Raw genomic sequence first — 13,112 nt, 5'->3', positions numbered from 1 at the left:
AGATAGGAACCTCATGATGGGATTAGCACCCTTATAGAAGACGAAGAAAGAGAGATTTTGCTTCCTCCAGGCCCACATACCAAGGAAAGGCCATGTGAGGGCATAGCAAGAAGGTGGCTGTCTACAAGCCTCACCAGACACTGAATCTGGCAATGCTTTGATCTTGAACTCCCCAGCCTCCAGAATTGTGAGAAATAAAGGTCTGTTGTTTAAGCCACCCAGTCTGTGGTATTTTGATGTAGCAGTCCAAGCTGACTAAGACAGCTCTTTCTACCAGTCAATGCTCTTCACACGTGACACTTGCCCTGGGCCGCCCACAGCTCTGCATCACAGCACATTCGAACAGTCCTATTTACAGCACCCGCAGATAAGTCATGTCAGTGGTGAAATGGAGCATGTGTCAGAGAGTCCAAGTAGAACCACACATATTCTTAAATTCCCAGCTTTCATTCAGCTTGACTGTTCCCTCTGCCTAGAGTCAGAAATCTTCAAGAACGTGGTGTTGGATCCATCTCAGTCTCAAATCTGGGATCCATGGAACGGCCTCTGTGCTGTCCCTGAATGATTGTTGGTATCAGCTTTCAATATTTTTCCCCATCCTCAGCAAGAGTGACAGAGCAAGGATAATTATAAGAGGAAGAAGCCAGCCCAGTTGGTGAGGTCCTATGTCTAGACAGGCTAATAAGTAAAAAGTGTTCCTCTTGGAGTTCCATGAAACAGGAAAATAACTTCAAAGATTGATTCTTTTTTTCCCCTCAACAGCCCATGATGCCTTCTCTGAAATCTCCATCCCAGGTTAAGTGGGGAAAAATGCTTCCTCTTGGCACTTGGGCCCCTGTTCTGACACAGGACCTGCCAGCCGGGCCAGCCCAGGTTCCACCCCTCCTTCCTCAAGGAGGTCCATTCAAAGTCAAGGGCTCCCCCTGGTTGGGAGTCTCCTCACCAAGGATGATCTTTCAAAGAGATTCAGTATGTAGTCCCCAGCAGGGCAAGCTTTGAGGAGGGCCACAATACTCCATTCCTCAATATTTCTCACTAGGTTTTTTAGTGGTCCCTCCTATTTCCTAAAATTCACATAATCCGTTGATCTCCAAGTTGGCCGAGACCTTAAAATCCAGCCACCCATTCTTTCTGCAGGATTCTACCTGCAGAGAGTCATTCAGCCTCTGCTTGAAAACTTCTAGCTATAGGGAACTCATAGTTTTTCATTCCATCTTTGTTCAACTCTATTAGAATACTCTTCTTTTTAATTGAGATGAAATACCTATTCTTTGTAATAACTGATTTTGTTGGAGTTTTAGAGTCATGGGTACATAAAAGACTTATAATGGAAGTTAGAGGGAATCCAGTTTAGCCCCTTCATTTTCCAGGGAACCCATTCAATGCAGTGAGTTCCCAAATGACATCCCAGGGAAAGTCAGGGTTGTGGACTGGACTCAAATCCAAGCCTTCCGACCATTCCAGGTGAGCAGATCACCATACCAGCAGTCTCCTGGGACCAAATTCCATCATAAAAGCTGTAGCCTTTTGAGACTTAAAGTTCTGGTGTGTGGAATACATGACTTTAAATTGGTTCCTAATTATTACTCTGGTTAAATGTCAGATATTTTCCAAACAGAGCAAAAAGCCTCAGTAAAAGACCCAAGATGGGCACCAGGAGGTGGAGTGAATAAAGAGGAGACAGAAGATTTGTAGGATAAACCTCCTGTCCAGGGTCCCACTATGGGAGAACAAAGCCCCAGGTGGTCCTCTTCTGGTCGACCAGCTCTGTGTACAATTGGCAGCAGGGTCATGGAGGTGGGGACAAGAGAAGTCAGCTAAGGCCCAGATAGCAAATCAATAAGAATGGTCCCCTCGATCTGTGTAGGGTTCTCTAGTTAGCAAGATGCTTCCCCATCCATTTTCACATTTGATCCTCACAGTCACATGGCAACGTAGACTATGATTATCTCCATTGCACAGATAAAGAAACTGAGCCTCACAGAAGTTAAACATGACTTGAAAGTTCAGAAAACTAGTCACTGGCAGAACAAAGACAAGAACCAAGGCATCCAGACTCCCAGTCCAGTGATGTTTTGCTATGACGTACTACCTCGGAAATCCCTGAACGGTAAGATAATAGTAATAGCTAATATTTATTGAGCACTTATTATGTGTCATGCATGCTTCTGAGTGTTTTACTGTTTCAATATATTTCATCTTCCGTAATGATGATTTGGGTAAAAATGATTTGGATATAATTTTTATTTCCATTTTGTGGGTAAGGAAACTTAGTCACAGAGATATTACATAATTTGCCCCAGGATACGCAGCTAGAAAGATACTAAGTCAGATTTCAAACCCAGGAACTCTGAACAACTGCAATGTGTGTCTCCCTGTCGGTTCCCCCAAACTATTAGCCCTGGGCTTCAAGAGCAGAGTCCTGAAAATCTCGTGCTGAGGTCAGATTTTTTTTTTTTTTGAGGTCAGATTTTTGACCCATGAGATCACTTCTAACAATGTGCACTTGATTTTATCTCCTGATAAAACTGGTGATGAGCCAATTTAGAAGGCACTGTGGTCTCAGCTGCATCTATAGCTGAAAATCATGAATTTGAAGAGTTAAGCCGATATCTTTTCCTCTCTTCTCTTTCTTTTCCCCTCCCCTTTCCATCAGGTTGGAAGGAGTCAGGCTGCCAAGCCAAGCTGAGGAGGAACAACCCCGGGAGCAGCCTGAAAATTTGGTCAGTTCCTCCTAATGCCCTCTAGATTCATCCACATACAGGGCTTCAGGATTAAGAGAGTCTCTGGAAAAGTCCAGAGATGACATGGCTCAGTTGTTCCTGCTTCAGCCTGTCAGTCCATGGGCCAGCACTCACCAGCTTCACTATACACCAGCCATCTCTAGAATGAAATGCCAGCCCCTGCCCTCAGTGAGATGTCAGCACAAGAGTCCAAAACTCACATGTTTGTGTACAAGAACATTATCTTCTCTCTCCTCATTAGGTCTTCATCCCATGCTCCAGATGTCTGTTAAGGACTATAGGGTTCGGGCCAACTCTGGCCTTTCAGAAGCCAGGTCTTGGTCATGACTCGGTTGGCAAAATGGAGAAGAGGTCAAAGGCATACCTATTGGTTATCTATCTCCCTAGGACGCTTCATGTCTGTCCTTCCTTCAGCTTCTCACCTCCTTCAGAATTGCTTGACTCTGCTTTGCCTTGGCTTTCTGTCTTAACTTGTTTTACTGCCAACAGTCTCTCTTTGCTCTATCCTAACCACCACTGTCAGAATGATCATCCTAAAGTTCAGCTTCAGGCATGGCACTCTGATACTCTAAAATCTTCAGTGGATCCCCGTTGCCTACCATCTTAACTCTTAATAAATCCTTGATGTGGATTTCCCTCCGTAAGTCTTCCCATAATCTGACCACAGCTTGCCTTTCCAGAAAGTCAATCCAACAGATTGTTGCTTTTCCCAGAGGGGGGTCAGTGACCATTGAGGGGATTTCCAGGCACTGAAAAGTAGTTAGAGCAGGAAGTGGCCCAGGCCCCTCTTCACTTTACCAAACCACCTGACCTTCCTTTCCTGCACCTCAAGTTTTCCATTCATTCAATGAAGACTTCAGGTCAAATGGATTCAGGGATCACTTCTGGCTCTGAAATTCAGAAGAAATGGAAGGAGCATAAACCTAGATGTGGGCTCTAAATGAGATGGGAAGACTGGTCAGGGAGTGAATGACTTAGAAGCTCAGGGAATGCGAATTAGCTGTGAGTGAATTGAGGCAAGAAGGGAAGATCTGGGGAAACTTCAAAGTTGGCGGTCCTACCTCAGTACATTAATGACACACTGGAATCCCCTGGGCACTTTATAAAACACTGAATGGAGCCTGGGTCCTACTCCAGAGATTCTGATTCAATTAGTGTAGAGTACAACCTACTCATTGGGTTTTTAATAGCTCCCTGGGTGATTCTAATGTGCTGCAGAGTTTGAGATCACAACCCTAAGTGAAGGGCAGGCACAGAGGGGCAACAACACAACCTTTATTAGAGGGAAGTGTTGCTCACATCAGAGTTCAGAGGGCCTGGCCCAAGGAGGCAACCTGTGCAGCAAAATGAACCTGCAAACCCTATCCCCCTCTAGCAACTGGCGAATATTTTCCTCACCTTCTCGGGCCAAGTCCATCAGGTTCACTCAGAGAAACCTCACTGTGAGAGGACTCCCTCTACCATCACCTCTAGTTCATGAATGCCGGTCCCTTCCAGCTCTCTGTGTCCAGGCCTGAGTGGAGCTGTGGGTTCCACCTGAGGTGTGAAGGTGGATATTACCAACCGTGATGTGGGCTCAGGTCTCAGCAGGTTGCGTCATCTCAGCTCACCTGAAAGCATATTTATTTTTAGATTTGCTGGCATCCCATGTGGGTGAAAAGACTGCGATATCTATCAGGCTGGTGACATTTTCTTCCTCCACCATCTTCAGTGAACCATGAAGATGAGTCATGCTGTTGAGCCATGCTGGGGAAGCCGGGTGACTGGTCTTAGCAATGCTCTAAAAAGAGTCGTTGCTGAGGGTCACCCCTTCCAGACGCACGGAGCTGTGCTCTTTCTCAGCCAAGGGTAAGGACTGCTAGATCTGCTCTGGAACTCAAGTGAGTGGGGTGCCAGCCAGCTGTTCCTGGTCAGAGGGTGGGGGTCAACCCAGAGAGTGAGGGTCAAACACACAGGATGTTGTACACCAGAGAATGAGGTCAACACAGATAGTAGGGGTCAACCCAGAGAGTGGAACCAAATCCAGGCATTTTCAACTTCATTGCAAAAGTTTCATATTAAAATCTTTGAAAAGTGGTTACCAGACAATTGCTGTTCAACGTTTTAAAAAATAAAGTGGACATAACAGCAACCCAGGATGAACTCCATTCTTTGTTCTTTTTGAGCCTTCCAGGCATGCCCTCTGAAATTGTACACCTTTATTTGGAGTGTTTGAGATATATCTGCCTTTTGTCCTCCATAGATAGTACCCATTCTTTTCTACTCTGCTTTATACATCCTCAAATGTATGGACTGCATCAGTTACCTTATGCTTGCTGGCTTCTGGTTGGATTTAGCCATTGGGGATATCAACAGGAGATTAGAGGGAGAGAGCAGAGTGATAGTTGGGTATTTAATGTTGTAGACAGCTGTATTTCTCCATTAAAGCTTGTAACTCCTATAAGGCTATTTTTCCTCTGTTTTCTAGTATCCACTCCCTTCCCTTGCTCCTTCATCACTCCTGGATATGACTCACCTGGAGGATATGGCACCATTCTTCACTACTTTCGAAAATCATGCCAGGGTCTCTGGAAACAGCTCTTTCTTAAATTCTCCCTTTATTATTATACTTTCCTACTTGGACCTTGAATGATACAAGGAGTGTGTGTGTGTGTGTGTGTGTGTGTGCGTGCGCGCGCGCATGCACGCACGCACACACGCGCTATTGTTGGGGAACACAAGCTTGCTTAGGTCAGAGTAGAAATGTGCTCTCTAAGGAAATTCTCTCGGTGAGGAAAAGCAGTCTGTCCCAACACTATCCTGTGTCCTTCCCCCCTACAGCCTCCTTCGCTGATTTGCATGACCACTAACATGCTTTTTCCCAGTTCTCCCCCTTTTTAAGACTCTCTCCCAAGTAAGGACAAAAGTCCTTTCCTCATTTCTCTGACCACAGTTAAGCCAGAAGGACACTATCTATTATTGCTAAGCATTAACTCACAGAAAACAAAAATGTCCTTATAGTATACTGCTTTTTTGGTCTGGCTTCTCCAAGGAGAAGATGCCAAGATGGGTTTAAACATGCAAGGACTTTATAAGGGGAAATGCCTCTGTGAAAGGAAATCAGAAAAGACCTAGAGAAGGCTGGGAGAGCCTGCAGACCAGAAAGCAAGTCTAATCCTTTGTGAAGGAGAGAAGAAAGGAGTGTTGGGGTAAAGCATCCTAGATTGTCCTGAAGTCTAAGAAAGTTTTGGCAAAGCCGTTTGGGAACCGCTGAGCCGAAATGAGCTGACAGAGCAATCCTGGGACTCCTAGAAATGGATCTGTCTTAGTCCCAGTGCACTGAACCATTAGCTGGGAGCAACGTGTGGGAGGCTTGGCCTTGGAGCAAGCACAGTGATGGATTTTGTTTATTTATTTTAAATTTTACTCAATTGAATTTTCTTTTTTATTATTTTTAAATTTCATTTATTTATCTTTGGCTGCATTGGGTCTTCGTTACTGTGCACAGGCTTTCTCTAGTTGTGGCAGTGGGGGCTACTCTTCGTTGTGGTGCGCGGGCTTCTCATTGCGGTGGCTTCTCTTGTTGCAGGGCACGGGCTCTAATCGAGTGGGCTTCAGTAGTTGTGGCAAATGGGCTCAGTAGTTGTGGCTCACGGGCTCTAGAGCGCAGGCTCAGTAGTTGTGGTGCACAGGCTTAGTTGCTCCGTGGCATGTGGGGTCTTCCCAGACCAGGGGCTCGAACACGTGTCCCCCTGCATTGGCAGGCAGATTCTTAACCACTGCGCCACCAGGGAAGCCCCAGTGATGGATTTTAGAATACAGCATCCGAAGCCCTCAGTCAACTAAGCTTCCTACAGCAGGAGATCTGTGAGACACAGCCACATGGCCACCACAGCTACATTTTGTTATCATGAAGAAAGCTATTGTCGCACTGTTACAATTCTGCTAATTTATCATGCCAAACCATGCCATATAATTCTAAAAGATTCAGTACGTACAGATGGAGTCAATTTTCCTGCCATCCCTGAGCTATACTGGCAACAAAGACAGACTTTGAGACAACCCTAGTACTTAATGTTAGCCCTGGGTTATAGATCATATCACCTTCATTAAGAAAACTAAAGTTCTGAGAATTGAGGCATTTACTTTTTGGTTCCTTCCTTTAGTAAAAAGTGTAAGTTGTCTATTATATCCTTAACACCATGTCAATTACTGTGGCTACCACAATAAAAAAGAAACTGTTTCTGTCTCCAAGGGTCTTGTTATCTAGGAGAAAGATGGAAAGACATAGATAGATATAGATTTATTATACAGATGTATGCAGTAAAGTGTTACAGGGTCATAATGTCTATACAGGCTATGAGGGACTGGAGCAAAAAAAAAAAAAAAGAATGGTCAAGCGCACCAGTAGAGAGTATGGAAGTCCTTAGAGAGAAGTTGAACCTCATGCCAAATCTTTGAGGGTCTACCAGATGGACACAGACCTATCACTACAGATGTGGGACAGAACTACCAGGCAGAGAGAGTCATGAAAACAAGTATGAGGTTTGACCCATGTGGGAAGTTGCAACAGTTTGGAATGATAGCAACATAAGAAATGCATAGGGAGTAGGCTGTAGAAGAGAGATTGGAGAGGGGTGAAGTTAGAGACAAGGCAGGGGCTGGACTGGGGAAAAACATGCAAGGAAGAAGTCTGAAATGTAACCATCATACCACAGATTGTAAATTTAGAAATGAGGTGATCAGATTTACACTGAAGGAAGATGTCCCTGGCTACAGGATGGAGAAGGGATTGAGGAGGTCAGAGTGGACACAAGGAAACCAGGTTGGTAACATTGAAAGGCCAGCAAGAGATAAGGCCTTAAATGAACCCAGGTAGAAGCAGTGGTTCTAGAGAAGAAGGTATGTGGTCAAGAAATGATGGGGACACAGCATCAATCATACTCTGATTGATAGGATGTGAGGAGGAGAGGTGAGTGTGAGGAAGATATTAACGTGGTAGACGTGATGCCCTGTGGGGTCCATGGTAAAGAAAGAAAGATACTGTTGTTAACTGTGGCAGACAGAACTCTTAAGATGGCCCCAACATCCTCGCCCTCTGGCATCCACACACTGTAGAATCCCACCCAACTTGAGTGTGTGTGGGACTTGTGAATATGATGAGGTGTCACTCCTGTGATTATGTTACGTTATAGGGCAAAGGTAAATGTACTTTCACAGAGGTAATTACGGACCTTAATCAGTTGGCTTTTTAAAATGTTTTATTTTATTTTATTTTTTCTAGTATTACTGAGATATAATTGACATATTATTAAGCACTGTATAGGTTTAAGGTGTACAGCATAATGATTTCACTTACATACATCGTGAAATGATTATCACAATAAGTTTAGTGAACATCATCTCATATAGAGAAATTTAAAAAACAATTAAAAAACAGAAAAAGTTTTTTCCTTGTGATGAGAACTCTTAGGATTTACTTTTTTAACAATTTTCATATATAACATACAGTGTTAATTATATTCATCATGCTGTATATCACATCCCTAGTACTTATTTATCTTATAACTGGAAGTTTGTACTTTTGACTGCCTTTATCTAATTCCTCCTCCCTCACCCCCTGCCTCTGGTAACCACAAATCTGATCTTTTTTTCTATGAGTTTCTTTGTATGTTTGTTTTGAAGTATAATTGACCTACAACACTCTGTTATTTCCTGTTACATAGCATAGTGATTCGATATTTCTATAAACTTCAAAACAATCACCGTGATAATTCTAGTTACAATATATCACCAAACAGAGATTCCACATAGTTGTTGGCTATATTCCGCACATTACACATTTCATACCTATGACTTACATAGTTTGCAACTGGAAGTTTCTATCTCTTAATCTCCCTCACCTACTTCTTTCCTCCTTTCACCCAGTTGGTTGGCTTTGAGTTAATTAAGAGGGAGATTATCCTGGATGGGCCTGGCCTAATCAGATGAACTCTTTAAAACAAGGTTTATAACAAGGACCTACTGTATGGCACAGGGAACTCTGCTCAATGCTATGTGGCAGCCTGGATGAGAGGAGAGTCTGGGGGAGAATGGATACATGTATATGTATGGCTGAGTTTCTTTGCTGTGCACCTGAAACTATCACCACATTGTTAATCAGCTATACTCCAATATAAAATAAAAAGCTAAAAATAAAACAGGGTTTAGAAGTTAGAGATGCTTTCTCTTGCTGACCTGGAAGAGGCAAGCCACTGTGAGTTCTATAGCTGCAAAGAAATGAATTCTGCCAACACTCATGTGAACTTGGAAGAGGACCTCGATCCTCAGATGAGACCCTAGCCCTGCCTGAAATCTCAATTGCAGCCTTGTAAAACCCTGAGACAAGGACCCAGTGAATTTGTGCCTGGATTACTGACCCATGAAAGCTGTGAGACAATAAATAATTGGCATTCATTTAAGCTGCTCAATTTGAGGTAATTTTTTAATACAGCAATAGAAAGCCAATACACTGATAATCACCATGAACAAAATAATCTTAATGTAATGTCTTTTATTTTTTCCAGGTAGCTTTTATGAGCAGAAAACGTTATTCAGAGGTCATTTTAAAATTAAATTTTAAAAATATTCTATTAATTAAGGGTCCACATTCAAAAATCTAGTTCTTCTTTAATCTATTACTTTTGATTTATAAATCTTACAGTTCTCATTATGGAGCTAGTGAGTTTAACCATCACTTTTTAAGGAGATTTGATCCCAGTTACAAACTTATTAAAGAAAACATTCTGTGCTGCATTGATAAATTTAATATATTTGATTTCACTTAAAAGAACTTTGATTGTCCAATAAATTTTCTCAATTACTTAAATGATTCTTATAAATCTAATAAATTAACCTTTTAAAATAGTGATTAAGTTTTCTTAATTATTTGAATATGATATAAACTAAGATTTCAACCAAAACTCATATCTAAATTAATCATTCAATTACTTATTGTAAATTGAAGTTACAAGGTTAGTCTGTAATTCTAATAGACCAAATTCCCTTAAATATGATAAGAACATAAAGTACCAAAAAATGCACAGATTTCTAAATACAAAAATATTAATAATATGAATTTATTATCTAAATGTTCTACCCTTAATTCTAAATCTTTTTAAGTAGTTATTAAAAGATACTTATACATGAAAGAAAGAAATATATCATCACAAACAATTTTGGAGGAGGGTCCTTCTCAAGTGATTGAGCCTGCACTGTGGTCAGTGACATAAACCAGAAGGGGAGATCTGGAGATGCTGATGTCCAGAGAGAGTTCTTGTGACCCTGCCTGCAAAGGGGAGCACTTTTTATCATCCCAAGTCTTGAGCTCCATAAATTAGAGAAGGTGTTTTCACACCATCCACATCCCGGTTTTAAGTCATCACTAATTCTTCCGCCTGCACATGGATGGAGTCTGCAATCCCAGCCCAGGAGTCACGTCATGACAGAGAGTGGATCTTGGATCAGGGATGGGACCTTCAAGTCACTCTGCTCCTGCTCATCCTTGGCACGAATTTCGCTTTCCATCCATACCAGCACCCAGCCCTTAGGGCCCTGGTGGAAGAAAGGGACCAAAGAGGTGCAAAGCAGGAGGGTTAAACTGAAAGGGACTTGGTCTGGAAAAGCACGTGGAGAGCTGGGCTGTTCTGTTTTTCCTTTGGGATCTGGAAATGTAGGCAGGAGCTGTATGTATTATTTGCAGACTTGTTAATGGGGCAGGTCTCATGGTTGAATTCCCAGCCAATCACTCAGCCTTGCTCTGAGAAATAGTTCCCTTCCCCCACTCCCACTACCTTCCTTTTTTTCCATATGATCCTGTTCAAGTTGGTACAGACACCTAGGGTGGCAACATTCATTTACTCTCTGACACACACCCCTCTGCCTCTCCCACTGGCAAATGCTTTAGGTCTGCCAGGAGCCAAGTGATCTTTGGGTAACCCCAGAGATGTGAGTCCTTCTTGGAAAATGATCTCTGGTCTTAAAGCATGTGTGTGCACAGCCTTGTCATCTCTTTTTTGTCTCCGTCTCTCTCCTATTCCCTACTCTCCTTTTTGTCTTCTTTTTGTCTTCTCTCCCTTTATTTTGGTCTCTTACCCTCTCTTTCTCTCATCCTCCTTCCTCACTTTTTTCTTCCTTTTTTTCTCCTATTCTTCTGCACTAGGATATACATATTTTTGGATTTCATTTTTTAAGGAGAATAGTGGGGAGATGAGTAAGTTTGTATTAGTGTCAATAAAAATAGTCAAGCTTGCGAGACATCACTATGTAATGGGCATAGTGATAAATATCTGACATGTGTTACCATTTGATCTTCAAAACAATCTTGGTTGATTGATTGATATATATTGTTCCTATTTTCCATAGGTAGAAACTGCAGCTCAGAGAGGGTACTTAATTTTTCCAGAGTTACTAAGTACGGTTTAATCACATGTCCCAGGAGGACTGACTCTAGCATCACACTCTGAATCACTCTCCCTTGGCAACCCAAGGCCAATTACTCACTCCGTGTGACTAGATGGCTTCAATATTATTTCCCTGACATCCTTGCCCTTTGAAGCCAGGGCACAGCCAGGTGCACATATCTCTGTACCTCACCCTGAGCCTCTGCACAGACTATACCCACTAATGGAAAATCTAGAGGTTATTTTATTTCGAGAAGAGTGTTTATTAAACCCACCTTAAAAGACCAGAGCTCCTCTTTACTCATGCTTGCTGACATGTGTTGGAAACTAAGTAACCTGCTCTAGTACAGAGTACAGGGATGCCGTCTGAAATGTGAGCAGACAGGGTAAAAGAGGGGAGTGGGTATTGGTGGATGGGCTGAGATTCAAAAAGTCTTGCTAGCTGGGGTGAGGATAAGTGAACTGCATAGCTACAGTCTCTGCCACAAGGAACTGTTTGGTGATCAACTGTGTATTTTAGGGGTGGCATATGGTCCCCAAAGAATCATGCCTCTTTGTGTAGTCCTTATCACACTGACTCTGAGCTTGGCCATGTCGCTTGCCGTGGTCAAGAGATGACAGCAAATGTGACACAAGCAGAGGCATGGTAAGCTCTTACACAGAAGCTTTCCTTTCTAAACTTAGCCAATAGGTAAAGAATCCCAGACTATCCTGCTGGAGAAAGAGGCCATGTGGGAAACTGAGGCACCCCAACAAACAGCCAAGGCCTCAGACACAAAAATGAAGCCATTTTGGATCCTCCAGCCCCAGGTGGGCAGTCCCAGGGGACACCATGTAGAGTGGAGATAAGTCATCCCACTGAGCCTTGTCCAGATTCCTGACCCACAGAACAATGTGCAATAAAGTAGTTGTTTTAAGTCACTGAGTTTTGGAGTAGTTTGTTCTACAGTAATAGATAACTGATGTAGGATCCTGAAAAGTTAAGTGCTCAATGATTGATCCACAGGTTTTTTCCTACCAATTTCTCATCCTCTCCAAGGACATCTCTAACCAGCTTCTCCTCATCTCTCCTGTAGAAGAAATAAGGGCTCATGAAATGAAAACCAGAATAGACAGGGGCTTTCCCAGTAACTTATGGTACCCCCTGGGCTCTCCCAAGCAATGCATAGTAACATTATAGACCAAAGAGGCAAAATCATTTTTTGGAAAAAGAGGTCTCTTTTCACTTCCAGAGACCCTGAGCTGACGAAAGTGCTGGGAATTTCCTGTGGTGCCCTGAGTAGTGAGAGGGTCTTCAGTCCTTGCAAAGAGCAGGGGAGAGGTGTCTTCTTCAGCTATGCTATCCCCACTGGAGATCCTCACAAACCCCAATGAGAAGTGTGGCAGAGGGTAAAGGAGCAGCCTGGGGTGAGAAGGTCATGGTTTGGAGATCCCTTTGATGACACTTTGAGATCTACACACAGATTGGTTGGGAGCTAGACCTCCAGGGAGATGGTAGATTACTTTTGGAGAGGTAGAGGACTTCATTAAAAGGAAACTATGAGAGAGGACTGGTTAATCAGCAGGTAGCAATGTCTGTCCACTCAATATAGTAAATGTGTCCTTGTCCCATGAATGTGAGCAGCTCAGGACAGGAACCATATGTTAATCATCTTAGATACCCAGTACTAGCACAGGCCTGGCATCACGCCCTCATGCAGGCCGTTTCACTTCCTGTCTCTACTTTCTCACCTGTGGAATGAGGTAGCTGAACAAGATGCTCCCCAAATTCCCTTCTGATATTAACTATCTTGGTCTTCCACAGAGAAATGTGCAGCCTGGGGTTTCATTTCATTCGTTCTGCAGGTAAAGGCCTGATTTCTTTCCCAGCACACTAGCAGGTTAAACTGGAAAGAAAAAAGAGGAAAAACCACCGATTGGCCCTTTCCTTCCTGGTGGCTTCCCCGAA

Source organism: Eubalaena glacialis, chromosome 1 (assembly GCF_028564815.1).
Source record: "Eubalaena glacialis isolate mEubGla1 chromosome 1, mEubGla1.1.hap2.+ XY, whole genome shotgun sequence".
NCBI lineage: Eukaryota > Metazoa > Chordata > Mammalia > Artiodactyla > Balaenidae > Eubalaena > Eubalaena glacialis.
The sequence above is the reverse complement of the archived record's forward strand: the minus strand, read 5'-3'. Positions refer to the sequence as shown.